This window comes from Lissotriton vulgaris, chromosome 12 (assembly GCF_964263255.1).
Source record: "Lissotriton vulgaris chromosome 12, aLisVul1.2, whole genome shotgun sequence".
Classification (NCBI taxonomy): Eukaryota; Metazoa; Chordata; class Amphibia; order Caudata; family Salamandridae; genus Lissotriton; species Lissotriton vulgaris.
This window is the reverse complement of record NC_141700.1, coordinates 317,076,095-317,093,403: the sequence shown is the minus strand read 5'-3', so window position 1 is coordinate 317,093,403 and position 17,309 is coordinate 317,076,095. Positions and strand designations below refer to the sequence as shown.

General features: G+C 46.2%; 1 protein-coding gene across 1 annotated transcript in view; it reads left to right on the top strand.

The window, feature by feature from the left end:
* Positions 1 to 17,309, top strand: part of CLEC3A (C-type lectin domain family 3 member A) — a 102,666-nt gene that overhangs the window by 70,460 nt on the left and 14,897 nt on the right. The window lies entirely within an intron of this gene.

The following is a 17,309-nucleotide window of genomic DNA, read 5'->3' as shown; positions in this document are numbered from 1 at the left end:
TAGCTTGGCACGAGCAGTCGAGCCTAATCAGAAGGCAATGTGTAAAGTATTTGTACCAACACTCACAGTAACACAGTGAAAACACCTCAAACTGACTCTACAACAGTTTAGAAAAATAAAGGTATTTAATCTAAACTACACAAGACCAAAACAACAAAAATCCAACATACACAGTTCAAGAATATGGTTTCAAAAGAGTTCTTAAGGTTGTAATAAAAGTTCTTTAGGTTGCGATAAAATAATCCACAGTTGCGTGAAAAGTTCACAGTTTCATCACGCTTTAGACACAGTACCTTTAGTTGCGACAAAATTCCAAAAGCAGAAGCTGGTGCGGTGGAAAACAAGCGATGCGTTGCTCCTGAGACCCTGGGGAGGCGATGCAACAGCCCCGCTGCAGCAGCGGGCGTGTTGCGACAAATCCGGTCTGTATGGGGAGGAAGGCCACTTGTATGGATTCCGGTGCGTAGGTTCCGTAGGAAGTTTGTTCTCGCAAAGACACGATGCGACGATCTTTGGAGGTGCGACGATCTCCGGGGCGATGATGCGCGAACCAGCGGTGATCTCTCTCGCAGCTCCTCGATGCAATGGCTTTGGCGATGACTCTTGCAGCGACGTGACGCGGTCCGCAAGCAGGCGGTGCGGCGATCTCACTCAGCGACGACAGGCTCTGCGACGACACTCGCAGCGATGTTAGACTTCCCGCACCGATCGGGTGCGTCCCGCAAACGAAGGATGCGACGGCTCTGACAGCAGCAACAGGCGCTGCGACAATCTCGACCTTCCTAGCGGCGGGAAACTTCTCGCACTGTCGGGGATGCGCTCCGCAGCGAGCGATGCAATAACTTTTCTTTAGCAAAGTCTCTCAAGTTTAGTTTCCAGCTTCCCAACACAGGTACAACTTCCAGAGGCACCACACATGGGCCAAGCACTCCAGGAAGAACAGAAATCTCTCAGTAGAGCTCAGGGGAAGCTGGGGGTTGAGTCCTTTTGTTCCTAGGACTTCATAACAGGGAGCCAGCTCTTCTCAGGCTCTTGGAGATTCCTTCAATCAAGGGGACACAGCACACCGCAAAGTCCTTCTCATCTCCTTGGCAGCAAAGCAACAGCAGGGCAATCCAGTAGAGCAACAGCTGGACAATCTTCCTTCTTTAGTTTCAGCTTTCTCCTTGGCAGAGGTTCCTTCTTGATTCCAGGATGATCTAATTTTCTGTTGTCAGGGGTCCTGTACTTATACCCCTAAAAGTCTTTGTTCTCTTTGTGCAAGTGGGCCCTGAGCCCGGTCTGAACCAGTTCTGGGTGTTGCTTGAGCACTTTGTTTGCCTGGCTTCTCCTTTCCTTTCAGAGTGAGGGGCAGGGTCATCAGCCGCCCAGCAGGAGGTGGAGCAGGCATTGTGGAAGGCAGGCACAGCCCTATTCAGGCCCAGGTGCTATCTCCTCCCACCACAAAAGTTGCAAATGCAGTCATTCAGCCTAGGGCTGACTTAGCAAGCCTCCTGGGGAATCCCCAGCCCCTGTCACTCTCAAACCAGACAGTTAATACACAAACAGGCCAAGGCACACAGAAGGGTCAGACAAGAGAACAGCAACTTTCTAAAAGTGCTGTTCTCAAACCCAGGATTTAAAAACAACCTTTCCTAAAAGATGTGTTAATAAATTCTGAGTTCAGGGATACTAGACTTTTATGTCCTATCTTGTTCCTATGGGAAGAAATGATGGTAGCCACTGTAGCCAGCATCCCCCATGGTAACCTATGGAGCAAGATAGCCTTACAATAGTGAAAAACGAAAATGGCTGTAATTCACTACCAGAGCATGTCACCTGCACAAGCACATGCTCTACCTTTCACATACACTGCACTCTGCCCAGGGGGGTACCTTGGGCCTTCCAAAGGGGTGACCAATGTGCATAAAAAGGGTAGGGTTAGGCCTGGTCAGTGGGGACACTGACCAGGAGGACATGGCAGTTCACAGACTGCACACAGGCACTGCGGTGGCAGGCCTGAGAGACCATTTTAGGGCTACTCATGTGGGTGGCACAATCAGTGCTGCAGGCCACTAGTAGCATTGGAACACCCAGTGCACTTTACTAGGGACTTCTTGGTGATACAAATATGCCAATCATGTATATCCAATCATCATAACCATTTACACAGAGAGCATATGCACTTTAGCACTGATCAGCAGTGGTAAAGTTCGCAGAGTCCTATTGGCAACAGCCACAGGTCAGGAAAAAATAAGGGCGGAAGAAGCAAAAAGTTTGGGGATGACCCTGCAAGAAGGGCCATATTAAAAAATGACATACAATTATTTTCCTAATATCTTTCTGTTTCAAAATCCCTGAGTCTACCTTGATGTCGTGATGTAGTCCTATCACAATATTTCTCATACATATACATGTTGAAATACTTGTTTCATTATCTTATTTTTCATAGTGCAATGTATTACATGTTTGACATTGATTAATCACAGTGGGCAAGGTAGGGCTAGGTGTTTCTGCTAGCTTTTGTTGTATTTACTCTTTCGTATCACATCAGTGTGGTCTATTGATTGATTCAATGCAATTGGACTAAGGACTAAAAGAATACAATAAGAGCAACACATGAAAGATGATTTACCCAGAGCATTGGTCTAATGGAGATGGGTCTCTAAGATTTGACTGTACAGCTAGATGTTTCCCTCCAGGCAGACAAGCATGGGTAATAAATTCCAGAGGATTTACCATGATAGTGCAGGGACCGCTACTCAAACACTTTGGGGCAGTTTTATCATCATTTGGTGCAACACAACGCAGCAAGATAACTTGCTGCGTTGTGCTGCCCTGAGTCAAATGACGAGAGCAGAAATGCTTCATAATTAATAACATATGAAGCAGTCCTGCTCTTCCGACACTGGTGCACTTGCGGCTGCCAAGCACCAACGAAGGCACCCTTACGCCATGGTGCAGGGTGCCTGTGTTGCAGGCAGGATTCTTTTTGTGCAGAAAAAAACAATCCTTAGAGGCTTTTTCCTTTTTCAGTATGATGAAATAACGAGACGAAATATACATATTTCTCCTCATTACATCTCACTTGGCGAGGCAACGCATTTGACTCATTCCTAGGTTTACTAGTCTTAGAAAATCTGGAGATGGACCAAAAACCATGGGTGGATACATGGGAACATGCACGCTGCACCCATGAAAAGCCTATCCCATGCAGAGTAGCACAAGGCAGTGACATGCACTGCCTTGCGTTACTAAGCCACTCATTGCCACTCCACATGGCTCTACGTGGCATTATCAATTGGCTTATGGGATTGCCTTGCCTTTAGTTGAAAAATCTGGGCCTTTGGATTGATAGTGTTGTAAGAGTCTAAATGTACTCTCCAGTACAAAATCAACCTTTTTCTTAGAAGAATGGACCACAACTTCTCACAGGCAACAAATCTTTGCCACCGTATATGAATGGAAACCGGCTCAAATCAAATCAATCATTGGGATAAATGACATTTAAGTTCAGTCAATGATGAGAGGTTCTGGAAAGTTTGAAAAGTTTATTTTTCATTCAGAAATTAGTAAGTTGTTTGTTTATCTTCTTATTCAATTAAGAAATCAAATACATCTGGTTACAAATTTCATAGAAAATATATGGTTAGAGGCATCAATATAGCAATACATCAGCGTGCTCCACAAAGGAATTAGTACCTATTCTATCTAAAAGGAACCTAACCTACTAGAACCCATAAAGAGTTCTTTGAAAAGAGCAAAATTGAAGTCTAAAGTAAGTTGAACTCCCCATAAAGAGCAAATCTTGAAACTCAGCAGAATCTCATCTCTCCAACACCATCAGTATGCAGTCAAGGTAGCAACTGCACAAGTAAATCTCAATCAGGTGAATTTAGATTAACAGACATAGAAGTAGTTGTACCTTTCAGAGAAAAGTGAAGAAATAATCACCTGCAAAGTGTCAAGCAACACCAATCACCATCAGCAGTAGCTTACAGCAAGTGGGCAGGAGCGGCGCAAAAGGAATGAGTAAGAGCAAACGTGCGCTCGCTAGATAGAACCACGCACTAATATAAAAGGCATACAAACATGGTATTACAATGTGACAGCTCCGAAAGTTCTCCTCCAATGAGAAGGAATCCTCCATATGTAAGCGGTCTTGTTCTTCCTTTGCCATAGCAAAAATGTGAAGCTCCTGATCCAGTATCAGAAATGTATCCTACCATGTTAGCATGTATACAACTGAGACAAGCTAGCCTGGTTCCCAGGTAGAACATTGCAGTGTTCAGTCTATCATTTATTAAATGCTTCACTGAAGAACAATGAACTACTCTAAATACAGAATGATTTACTTGCAGATCTCCTGTTAGGTAATGGAAGTCAATCTCTTATAAGCATACGTTTATTTTAAAAACAAATTCTCTATTCAATACTATATGGACACATAACAAAAAAGGAAGTTCAATTCAAGTTTATCGAGAATATGTAGCTGAAGAAAGTAATACAGTTTATAAACTCGGCACATTCTACACTTATGACAGTATCTAAGCAAGTCACTTTTAAGGTCAAGCTATTGAATAATCTTGTGCAAAGTTCAACATTGTCCTAAAGGCATCCATATTATAGAAAAAATAAAAGCCTAGCTGAGGCCTAGCAGTAGGAATGTCAGCTTAATGCATTCTGCACCATTTTCTATGTGACATTTTTCAATGCATTTTCGTTTTGGAACCTAAGACAAATTGACATCATTATTGATTAATTTTATTGGCAATTTTCTGTGTTATCAGTATTTTGTAATGCACAGTAAGAGACATTTCTGGGACACTGCTTCTATGAACAGAAGGGAGAGCAGTGACATACTTTCTTCCAATTATAAGATAAAACTTGATATGGGGTAATTTTGTTTTAATTGTTGTCTCTCACTCCTCAATCTCTCCTTCGCCTCGGCCACAGTACCCATCTGCTGGAAACAGGCCTGGGTCACTCCCATTATAAAGAAACCCACCCTAGACCCCACCAAACCGGAGAACTACCGGCCCGTCTCTCTGCTCCCCTTGGTGGCCAAACTAGCAGAGGCCCACGCGAACAACGTACTAAATGACCACATGGCGGAAAATAACATCCTGGACCCCTCCCAACACGGGTTCAGGCCGGGCCATAGTACGGAGTCCGCTCTCCTTTCCTCCACGGAGCATTTGCGGAAAATCATGGACACCGTCAAAGTGCTGTGCTGATACTGCTCGATCTCAGCGCGGCCTTTGGCACGATCTCCCATGACATCCTTCTAAAGCGCCTGGCAAATAGCGGGGTCCAAGACTTGGCACTGGAATGGTTCCGATCGTTCCTCACGAATAGGTCCTTCCGGGTGTCAGCTCCCCCTTTTATCTCCCAATCCCAAGCTATAGGACAAGGAGTCCCACAGGGCTCTGCCCTCAGTCTATCCCTTTTTAATTTATATATGCAGCCTCTGGCCGAAGTAGCCAAAAAGTGGGATCTCACAATGGTGTTGTACGCCGACGACACACAGCTGGTTATCACCCTCAACGAGGCGCCCTCCCCCGATGCCACTGGATTCAGGGATGGACTGCCCGCCGTCGCCAATTGGATGACTGCTAACTGCCTTCAACTTAATGCAGGAAAAACAGAGGTGCTGCTCCTGGGCAAGAATCCCAACAGCTGGAGTGACCTCTGGTGTCCCCCCTCACTGGGCCCAGCCCCTCCCCCTAAAACTCTGGCAAAAAATCTAGGAGTATGGCTGGACTCTGCGCTAAATTTCCAGTCCCACACCAAAAAAGTTGCCGCGACTTGCATTGGGCTTCTGAGAAGCCTCAACCCCATCCTAGGCTTCTTCGACCTCAAAACGCGACAACTCATTGTACAATCGACCATCCTTGCCCGACTGTACTATGCGAGTGTCATGCTGCTAGGCGCTAACAAGGCGGAAACCAAGAGATTTCAGCATATACAGAATTCTGTGGCCAGGGCAATAGTAGGCTTGCCGAGAAGGTGCTCCGCGAGAGCTACCATTCACAGAATTCACTGGCTGCCCGTGGAAGCCCGCATCCAATTCAAGGCCCTCACCATTGCCTTTAAAATTCTGAAAACTGAGGGCCCCGAGCTCCTACGCCCGCTGTTAACGCCCTACAACCCCCAACGCAACCTCCGTTCTAGAGGGCAACACCTAGTCGTGGTCCCACACACTAAGTTCTGTTGCATCGGAGGACGTTCATTCAGATTGCTGGGGGCAAAGCTATGGAATTCTCTTCCCCTCCACATCCGCTGCATCGACAACCTCTCAGCTTTTCGTAAAGCCATTAAAACTCACCTCTTCCCCCCCTGTAGGCCTCCTTTTTTTCCCCCTCTCAGTTGGTTATGATATGGTTCTTAGCACCGGGATGCCCCGTCGCTGGGGCAGCTGTCGCGCTCTACAAAAATACATAACATAACAAAATACATAACATAACAAGGATCACACAGGATTTAAAACATGTAAGCCATGCTCCCCGTGAAACTCATTACTGAATAGGTTCAAAACAGGTCCTAGTGTAGCACTTCTGTACAATAACTCAAACCACTTACTGTATTATATAATTAGACAGCGCAGAAATGGTTGTAGTATTTTACCAACGCATTTGAAGTGACATTTGGTGTATCCATCTGGAAAAATAGTGATATTTTTACATGCATGGGCAATTCAGTGTTCCTCCACTGGAAGCCCCAGAGGTTTAATATATTTTGTTTAATATTGCATTTTATTTATAGCACAAGCATGAGACAAGGGTATTAAACTTTACTACAAAAGAATTACAGTTTGTAACAAAAGAAAATTGAAATTAGAAACAAGAAGCCAGTCACGTTACACAAAATTATGGCCACCTCTGCAGAATCTGAAGACGGGACCCTGAGTTTCCCATATCTCACAGATATTAATTGGCCTTTTAGTAATTGGTGGCCCTCTGAAAGGATGGGGGGCCCTGAAGTGCTAAGGGTCCCTAGTTCAGTAGGGGCTTTGGGGGTTGTGTTGTGTTCCTGCAAGGAGAAATCTTTCCATACAATCAATGCAACCCAATGAGGAAAAGGAGATATGGCTTGGAATACGGGTACTCATAGTACGGCCTTCCCTGTCGGCCCGTGGACCTTGCACATATCATACCAGTGTTTTAAATTTTTTTATTTTAAAGAGTCTCTGCAAACACAAGTAGCAGCAGCGCAACTCGGAGACTGCTGCTCTGTGGGGGCCGGCCTGGCGATTCCTGCCATAGTTAGAGTGGAGGTGCAGGGGCGCTGAGAGGTGAACAACACAGCCTCATTAACATGTTAATGGTCTTTTAAAGACCTGTTAATGTGCTTGGTGCGGCTGTGTGTGTGTGTGTGTGTGTGTGTGTGCTCCGAAGCTGTCTCAGCCCGGTCTGACACAGAGGCAGGGTGAAATGACAGAGGAAGGGTGAAATGACAGAGGGAGAGGGAGGGAAAGGGAGGGAGAGTGAAAGAAAGTGAGAAAAAGTAAGGGAGAGAAAGGGAGACCGGGTGAGGGAGTGAGAGAGGGAAAAAGGGAAAGGGAAAGGGAGGAAGGGAAAGGGAGGGTGAGGGAGGGAAAGGGAGAGACTTTACTGGCTACCCTCAACCAAAGTTAAAGGTTTCGAACAAGAATGAACTCTAACTGGAATAGCCTGCAGCAGAAAGGCTATTTGACATTCTGTACCCTGCGAGTAGAATGTTGTAAATTAAAGGGTGCAACAAAGACCAATGTTGGATTGCTGGTGTACAAGTTGTATGCTACACCATTTTCTTTAATTGAGCGCTCAACATTCTAGTGACCAAATAGACCAGTTTAATTTGCTGTGACTAGTAACTTTTCTTTCGGTTGTGGGACTTGAAGGTGGCTTCCCCGTCCCCTGCAACTTGCGTTGCATTATGTATTCCAAGTCCTCGTATGTAAAAGTTAGCACAAGAACTGATGTGTTGAGGAATAGCCTAATTTTATCGTGGGCACATAAACACATTAACTAGTAACTTGACAATTCACTTGTATCCAACTAGACAATCCTCTGGCTCAAATTTTCCTGTCATTTTGGTTAGTATCTGGGGTTGTAGCAGGTTAATTGGATTGGTAAATTAAATCTGAAGGTAGGCGGATAAAGTTATCATGGCAGCATTACAAATGTTAAAATGCTTATCTTTACTCATATTTAAGTATGTGAACTTTAGGAGGGTGGCATGTGCTTTACTGCAGAGTCCCTTGCACTTGAGTCTACTGCATTCAAGATCCCATTAGCTTTGATTCAAGAATAGTTTCTGCCTAATACTAATACACTGGTAATAATTGTGAATTCTTCTTACTGCAGGCAAATTATGGAACAGGTCAAGGAGTGCGCAATCCCTGAAGTTGAGACAAAGTGTGGGAGTGAAAGGGAGACCAGGCGAGGGAGTGAGAGGGAAGGAAGAAAAGGGAAAGGGAGGAAGGGAAAGGGAGGGTGAGGGAGGGAAAGGGAGTGACAGTAAGGGAGTGAGGGAGGGAAAGGGAGGGAGGGAAAGGAAGGGAGGGAAAGGGAGTGACAGAGTGGGGGAGTGAGAGAGGTAAAGGGAGACAGAGTGAGGGAGTGAGGGAGGGAAAGGGAGACAAGAGTGAGGGAGTGAGAGAGGGAAAGGGAGACAGAGGGAGGGAGACAGAGGGAGGGGTACAGAGTAAAGGAGAGTGAGAAAGGGAAGGAGAGGGAGGGAGACAGAGAGAGAAAGAGAGCAAGACAGGGAGACAGAGAGAGAAAGAGAGCAAGAGAGAGAGGTGTGTATGCCGGGTCTGGTGGCTCAGTGGACGAAGGTGTCCGCTGCAGGGACCAGTGATCAACCTCATGGTCAGTTTTTATTGGTTGCTCTAGCCCCACCCCCTCCCCCACTGGCCCAGCCCCCACTGGTGAGGCCCTCAAACATAAACCACAGTGTAAATTTGGTCCCCAAGAGAAAGTTTGTGAGTATCCATGGCTTGGAACATAACAACAATTATATTTTGAGTTTTCTTTTTAGGTTTCGCCTGCACAGCGCTTGCACCGTACTTGTAAAATCTATTGTTTTTAATATAAACTTAAAAGGGACTTACATCCTGCCCCCTCTGTTTCTTGGTGTTTCATTGGTTCCTGTGCTTTCCACTTACTTTTCCTTCATTTCTATTGGCTGTAGATATTTTTCCTGTATTTACCAATGCTTCTTTTATCAGAATCCCGTAGCCAAAACACTGTTACCATCTACCTTGGTGAACTGTTTTTTCTTAAAGTTTTGCCTCTTTTTGCTTGGGTGATACTTTAAATTAAGTTAGCAGATTTATATTGTGCACTTTATCACCCAGAGAGATTGTCATTTGCACTGAATTGCAGGATGTTGCACTGCCGAGACTTAAACCTGGATTCCCAGCTCTTGAGTCAGCAGCTGTGGCTGCTGCACCACATCCTCTCCACTCCTGTGATGCTTGCCCTGCATTGTTGTATTCTTTTTGAAGCAAACTGCCACCACAAACTAATCATCGGTCAATGGGGGATACTTCCAGTGGCGGAGAGGACAGCCTTTTTTCTGTTTTGTTGCAAAGGTTTCTCCAGACATTTATTGACATTTTGGAAAGGTAACATGACATTTCACACTGGCTGTTGGACCCGGCCCTTTTTGGCAGGTTCACCCCGAAACTTTTTGCTTTTGCCTAGCCTGTTTCTGTAGCCTGGTGTTGAGGATTTTAGGTCTCTGTGCCCTTCTTCACTGTGGTTCAGTGTAAAGTGCGGGCGCTCTCTGTGTGTGTGGTGAGAGTGACCTACCCTCTCATAGGAATGCATGGGGAATATGTGTGACCATGGTAGTTCCTGATGTGTGGGGAGTGCAGGGTCGAGTTTGGTATGTGCGAACTCATGAGATTGAATGCTGCGCAATGATGTATGCAGCATGATTGTGTCTAGTGTGGAAGTGCCACTTCTAGAAGTTGGCATGTTAGTGTAATTTGTGTCTGGCGTGTGATTGGCTAGAGCTGGCTGGTGAGCCTGGCTCCAGGAGTCAGGATGGGTCTGCCCCGGTGGTGAATGGAGAGATTAGCATGTTGATGTGAGGGAGGGGTACACCTGGGACCTGAATAGGGCTGGATTTTTCCCTCCACAATGCTGGCTCCACCCCCTGTGGTGCGTCTGATGTCCCTAGCCTGGCCAGTGAAAGGAGTTCCCCATAAACAGTTGTAGCTGGTTCTCACATGGCCTGCACCCTGCTAGACAAAGGGATTTTGTGTATAAAAAGAGTCTGTGACCTCTTGTAAAATGTTCTTGTGCTACACTTGAAACAACCAGGGGCGTGCTGCTGCTGGGGCCCAGGGGAAGGCTTGCCTTCCTGTGCCTGCCCAGCCCCTGGATGCCCTGGATGACTCTTTGGGACCCCTATGCCTTGCCTGGGAGGATGGGGGACCTAGCTTTGCCCTGGATTCTCTAGGACCTTTGGCGGCGTGGGGAGGCTGCATTTTACTTTGGAGATGTTGGCCCAGTGAGCGCTTATTTTTCCCTCTGGGAACGCTGTTTAAACTCTTGCAGCGCTGGGCGCTGTGGCTGCATTATGTCTGCTTGTCTGGTTGTTTACCAGCAGGAGCCTACCCTGCATATTGCTCGCTGTTTATTTGGTTGTAGCGGGTGCCCACCCCACTTCTCTGGTTGTTTCTCGCGCCGAGGGTGCCCACCCCTCGGTGCTGCCCCCGATAGGAGATCCCCACTGCGATCGCGGTGAAAACGGAAGTCAGGCACTGTGGTGCCTGACGGCGGGCGGGACTTCCGGTTTTGCTATGGAAGTCCCGCACCTGCCACCGGCACCAGGAAGAGGAGAAAGCAGGGCTCCCGTGTCCGGGGAGAGCCCTGCGTGTTAGGAGTGCAGCATCGAGGGTGCAGGCGGGGCTTCGATGGTTGAGGAGAGCCCAGCTCTGCGCAAAGGAGCCCTGAAGCAGTCAAAGACACCTGCTCGCTGCCAGCAGATGTCCGCCGAGGCCCCCGTGAGCGAGGGAGAGCCCCAGCAGACTGCCCCCAGAAGACTGCGTCCCCCGCCGCCTCTGGAGAGCAGCCGGTGAGTAGAGCTGCCCCGGGGGGCGGGGGACGGTGGAGAGTGCATAGTTCCTGAGCCCACATGGCTCCAACGAGGGGGCAATGTTGGTTGGAGAGCCCCGAGAGGCCCGCGCCCCTACCAGTACAGGCTCAGCATAGGATGCATTTAGGGCAGCCCCGGATGGTAGCGGGCAGCCCCAATGTTTTATTGATAATCCTAAGAGCCTGCATGGCCCTAGTGTTGGGCCTGATTATTCAAAGAGCCTGTGTGGCAATCCCCTGGCCCTATTTTCAAGCGCTAGTGTTTGGGGACATATTTATTTAAGGAGCTAGTGGGCTAAGGGGGTACAGTGATTTTAGAGCCTGTGTGGCTACAATGTGGCACAGTTTCAGAGCCAGTGTGGCTCCAACCCCTGCGGCACAGCTTGTCCTGATGGCTAGTGAGAGCCCATGTCACAGTTTTACTGAGGTCTCAGCTGCCCAGCAATTAGTGGGCAGCTGCACCGTTTAGGCGCATTTGAGTGAGAGTCCTTGTGAGGGGCGGAGATGGCACAGAGGTGCCAGGCCTTCCACAGCTGTGCAGCACTTAGTGCCAGCTGCAGCGTTTAGGCCCTTGGGATTGTCCTCAGCTGCCCAGCAAGTAGTGGGCAGCTGCAACGTTTAGGCTTGAGCCATTGGCACACCCCTGACTGGCACTGCATTGGCAGCACGCCCTGACATTCTGGACACAGGGCATTTGAGCCCCTTCTTGAGATGGCCAGTTGGCCAGGGGACTGGTATGTGGATAGGGGGCAAGGCCCTAATGTGATTGTTGCGCACTGTGATTTTACTATGTTTATAAAGGTAATTGCCTAATGGGATTTTTGCGCAATGTGATGGTACTATGATTATGAGGTTATTTTACCTATGTAGGTGTATGTTAGTGAGAGTTTACTTCACTGTGAGTTACGCCCCTAAATGTGATTTATTCTTAGGAGGCAGAGTCTAATGTGTTTAGAATAGTGAGAGATTGCCTACTGTAGTTTTACTGGTTAGGCCTAAATGTAGTTATGCGTAATGTGCTGTGCCATTATGCCTGTGACACCGCTGAATGTGTTTTATGCATTATGTGTCTTACCTACACCTCTGAATGTTTTTATGCATCATGTGTAATGCTTCTGACCTATTCCCCTAAATCAATTTTATTCTTAGGTGGTTGTGTTTTGGCTAGTATAGTTTACACTAGAGAGGTAATGTGTCCATGCGTGATCTAGGCCTATGGTTATTAGTATTGCGTAGTGTGTACCTACCTGTTACCAGTGGTTACTGGTTGTGGTCTAGAATTGTTATTTTGTGATACACTTATTCTATGTTCTAGAAGTGCTATTTCTAATAAGTGCTGATTCTGACAGTGGCCCACGTGGCCCTGTCCTGGTGTAAATAATCCCTTGTGAATATTGCCCGTGCCAGTTGGCACAAAGTATATTGTGTGATTAATATCTGATGTGTTTTGACAATACAAAAGTTATTTTTAAATAACCTTGTGTGGAGTTTCTTTTGTGGTGTGCCTAGGATGTTGTTGCTGTTGTGTGCGTGCGCAAATGCTTTACACATTGCCTCTGGGATAAGCATGTCTGCTCGTGCCAAGCTACCAAGGGGGTGAGCAGGGGTTATCTTGGCGTGTGACTCCCTTGCCCTGACTACAATGGTGCTTTCTGCCTGGCTTTGGCGTAAGCCTTAGCCAACCAGAAATCCCAGTTCTAACACTGGCTAAGAAATGAGTTTAATGAAACAAGTATGCTTTCTTTCTAAAAATACATCACACCAGTGATCCAGCGGTAATTTCACAGTAATTTCCCAATGCAAAACATCATTTACCTCTAGTTTACCGCTTTAACCTCATAGATGCTAGTAAACATCCCTCCCCAGTGCTGCGCTGTCCATTGGAACTAGTGCTGAATGGACGTCCAATGGTCGTGCGCAGCACTGGGGAGGTAGTGCTGCCGTCGGCCAACGCACCAACGCACCACTTAAGGTGTTAAAGGTGATGGGCCTTTGCCACCGTGTATCACCTTCAGGAAACTTTTCAATTAACATGAAAAATCAAAATTCAATTATTATTTAAGCCAATAAAGAGAGTTGGGAGTATTTTTTAAGAGTTTTATTTTCAGGTTAAAAGTTAAGATTCTCTGACCCTTTATTCTTTAGTCAAATATCAACCAGGTTACAGAATTGAAAATAGGAAAAATAGAATTAATACAGAACATATTACAGATGGAATACAAGGCATTCCTTAAAGGAAGGGAATGAGGTATCAAATGTCAGTCAGAATTCTTTAAAGAGTTCAGGAAAATATAATTCAAGAGTACGTTTCGCAAGGCTAATCAATAATTAATATGTGGCAGAAATCTCCCATAAAGAGAAATAAATGCATAAGACAAATAATCTTTTCAAAACTAGTTAGTTAGTCAAAGCACAAACTTAGAGTTTTAGCATCTAAATATAAACCTGTTCTATCAGCTGCTCTCTCTGCCCTGGTCTGTTCATCTGTCTCTCTGTGTCAGGAGCTGCACATGCCCCACAGAAGCTGCCCTTCCTTCTCACTATGGCTTCGCAGAACTTACCTGGTCTCTTGCCAAAAATAATGAGCAGAGCCTCCCCTCTCTCTCTATGTCTCCTCAGATGCAATCTCCTACCAGACTGCACCCGTGACGTTCACGTACCTAACCCAAATGATGTCTGGCCAGATCTGCTCCCTCTCCTCATCTCTCTTGACATGCCCCCTAAGGGAGTCATTATTTATACCATAATTCTTGGCTGACTAGACTAACAATATTGCAGTTTCAGTAGAAACTCGCACTGTGATTGGTTGGCATAGGTGACATAGGGATCTTAGCATCCTGTTCTCATCGCAAGTCCAACCCACACCAGTTCTGACAATAGGAGCTTCGTGCTAATAATAATATACATAACATCTATCAATAAGAACATTTCTTGCAAAACAATTATCAATCAGTTTCTGTCTTGTTCTCTGGTACATTGGCACAGGGACAGGAGTGTACAGATCATTGTGGCCTTGACCCATGTTTCTTCACTTGAGGCACTTGGCAGTTCATGCAGCAGGCACATTCTTCTGCGCATGCATCTCTCATTCAGCACACTGCTAACAATTCTCAGCCATGCTGGAATCTTAGGCATCCATTTTATTGTGGGCCTAAAAGCAAAACAAACACAAAAGAATATTAATTTATGAGGTAAACCCCATTATGTTCACCTCCCAACATTCTAATACCTAGAACAGAATACAGCGGAGCGGTTAGCGCTTCTTAGATACGCTCAAATCTGTTACCAGAACCAAGCAGCTTCTTTTAATCGTGATTACTACGTTTTTAAGAAAAGTTTCCTTATATTCTTGCATCTTCGAACAATTGATTTAAAATTTTGTTTCAAAGACAATTGATTTAAAAAATTGTATTTGCTTAGCACGCTTGCTTATTAGAAATCGACCTGCAAAGTGACTAATAATTGTTTCTCTGCTCACCCGACACCCTATCCACCGCGGGAAGTCCCGTTAGAAGCGGTAGGAGAACCGGGCTGTCCATTATCTATTAGCACCCATAGCCGCCATCTTAGGGGTGGTGGGACTGCAGGGACGCGCTCTAGCAGGCGCGACTTCCGGGACCTGAGCCTACATAGACTGGACTCGGCCGGAGGCCTGGCACTAGAACAGAATACAGCGGAGCGGTTAGCGCTTACTTAGATACGCTCAAATCTGTTACCAGAACCAAGCAGCTTCTTTTAATCGTGATTACTACGTTTTTAAGAAAAGTTTCGTTTTATTCTTGCATCTTCAAACAATTGATTTAAAATTTTGTTTCAAAGACAATTGATTTAAAAAATTGTATTTGCTTATCACGCTTGCCTATTAGAAATCGACCTGCAAAGTGTCTAATAATTGTTTCTCTGTTCACCCGACACCCTATCTGCTGCTGGAAATCCCGTTGGAAGCGGTAGGAGAATTGGGCTGTTCATAATCTATTAGCACCCATAGCCGCCATCTTAGGGGTGGTGGGACTGCAGGGACGCGCTATAGCAGGTGCGACTTCCGGGACCCAAGCCTACATAGACTGGACTCGGCCGGAGGCCTGGCACTAGAACAGAATACAGCGGAGCGGTTAGCGCTTACTTAGATATGCTCAAATCTGTTACCAGAACCAAGCAGCTTCTTTTAATCGTGATTACTACGTTTTTAAGAAAAGTTTCGTTTTATTCTTGCATCTTCGAATAATTGATTTAAAATTTTGTTTCAAAGACAATTGATTTAAAAAAATTGTATTTGCTTAGCACGCTTGCTTATTAGAAATCGACCTGCAAAGTGACTAATAATTCTTTCTCTGCTCACCGACACCCTATCCGCCGCGGGAAGTCCTGTTAGAAGCGGTAGGAGAACTGGGCTGTCCATAATCTATTAGCACCGATAGCCGCCATCTTAGGGGTGGTGGGACTGCAGGGACGCTCTCTAGCAGGCGCGACTTCCGGGACCCGAGCCTACATAGCCCTATGCTCTTCCGGAAGCGCAGCGCCGAGGGCGCGCCTAAGGCAAGCCTGTCTGCGCCCGTCCGCGCTGGGCCCGCGCTCAGCGCCCAAACCTATGCCCATTTTTCCACCATACAATACTCTAGAGAGGATTTACTTAGTCTGATCCCAATAAGCTTTATACATCCTACCATGCTACTTGACAAGGGCACCGTTACGTCCTCAAGCTGCCTCTCCTGTGGGTATCGGGCGCTTAGAGATCCCCTTCCCTCTCCTCATAACTTGCAGGACTCGTGCGAAGCTGGGAGTGAGCGCAATACCTCAAATAGCTGCACTTTCACGAATAATAACTGCACACGTACGGCTGACCACACGCAAGGCAGGAAAAGAACCCTAAAAAACATTCTTATAAATACTAGATCTATGGTTAAACACAAATACAAAATTGAAGCTCTTTTCACGGACTATGCCGCTGATTTAGAATTCCTCACAGAGACATGGGCATCCAAAACCTCCGGCCCAGACTGGAATACAGCAGTTCCCGAAGGCTACTCTGTAGCATACGTTAATAGATCTGGCTCAATAGGAGGTGGAATCACGATAATTTACAAATCTCACTTTAAAGTATTTACTCTTCCCCAACTGGACCTGGAGGCCGAGGCCTTGAGCTTTACCGTTAAAGATAGAAACCAACTAGTGTTCTCTGGCCTGCTTGTGTACAGGCCTCCTGGGCCCAGAGCCCCTTTCTCTAAAGCACTCCACACATACTTGGAATCGACCCCAGATTCAGTCACCTACACAATACTGGGTGATTTCAATTTCACCTAGAAGACAATAATGACTCTGAAGCAACTACACTAATTGATAATTTCCTTAGCTTTGGGATGCATCAACTAATTTCCAAACCCACACATGTTGCAGGACACACTCTTGATGGGATTTTTACAAATAATGACCACATAAGTGTAAAATCTATTTTGCCTGTTCCGTGGTCCGATCATGCAGCCATCCTCTTAAACCTGCAATTAAATCCTCTGACTAGCTGTCAAAGAGGCCTGTCGCTTCCTGAGAAAACACGCCCCTGGAAGAAGTTGGACCCCCATAAATTAGCCAATACACTTTTGAGGGATCCTCCACTACCTGAAACCTATAATAGCGATACGGGGGCGACCAGGTTCCACAACTGAATTAGCCATGTAGTGGATGAGCTGGCCCCAGTAGAACATAAAAAAACTAGAAGACGCTCAGCCACTGCTCAATGGTACACTGCAGATGTGAAACTAATAAAGCTTAAATGCCGGCGCTATGAGCGAATCTGGCGCACAGACTATAGTCAGCACAACAGGCTTGAATACACTAAAGCCTTACAGGAATACAAGACAGTGATAGCTTGTGCTAAATCAGCCTTTTTTACCAAAAAAATTCAAGAAGCCCCCAATACTCCTAGGGAACTTTTTAAAACAATGACCTTCTTGGCAAAGAGTCCTCGTGGCACCATCTTTGTACCGGATAAGAACTTTGTTGAGAACATAGCCATCTTCTTTCAACAAAAGGTGCAGGCAGTTTATGACGACCTTCACACCCTAGCAGCAGGCACTTCTGCTGCCCTTTCTGAACACACAACCCCAGGTGCCACCAACTACTATCACTTCCCACTCTTAGAGGAGACACAGGTTAGCAATCTACTTACCAAGATGAAATCAGGATCTCCCCTCGACCCATGCCCTCCGTATGTAATGCATATGATTCCAGAGACAATAACCT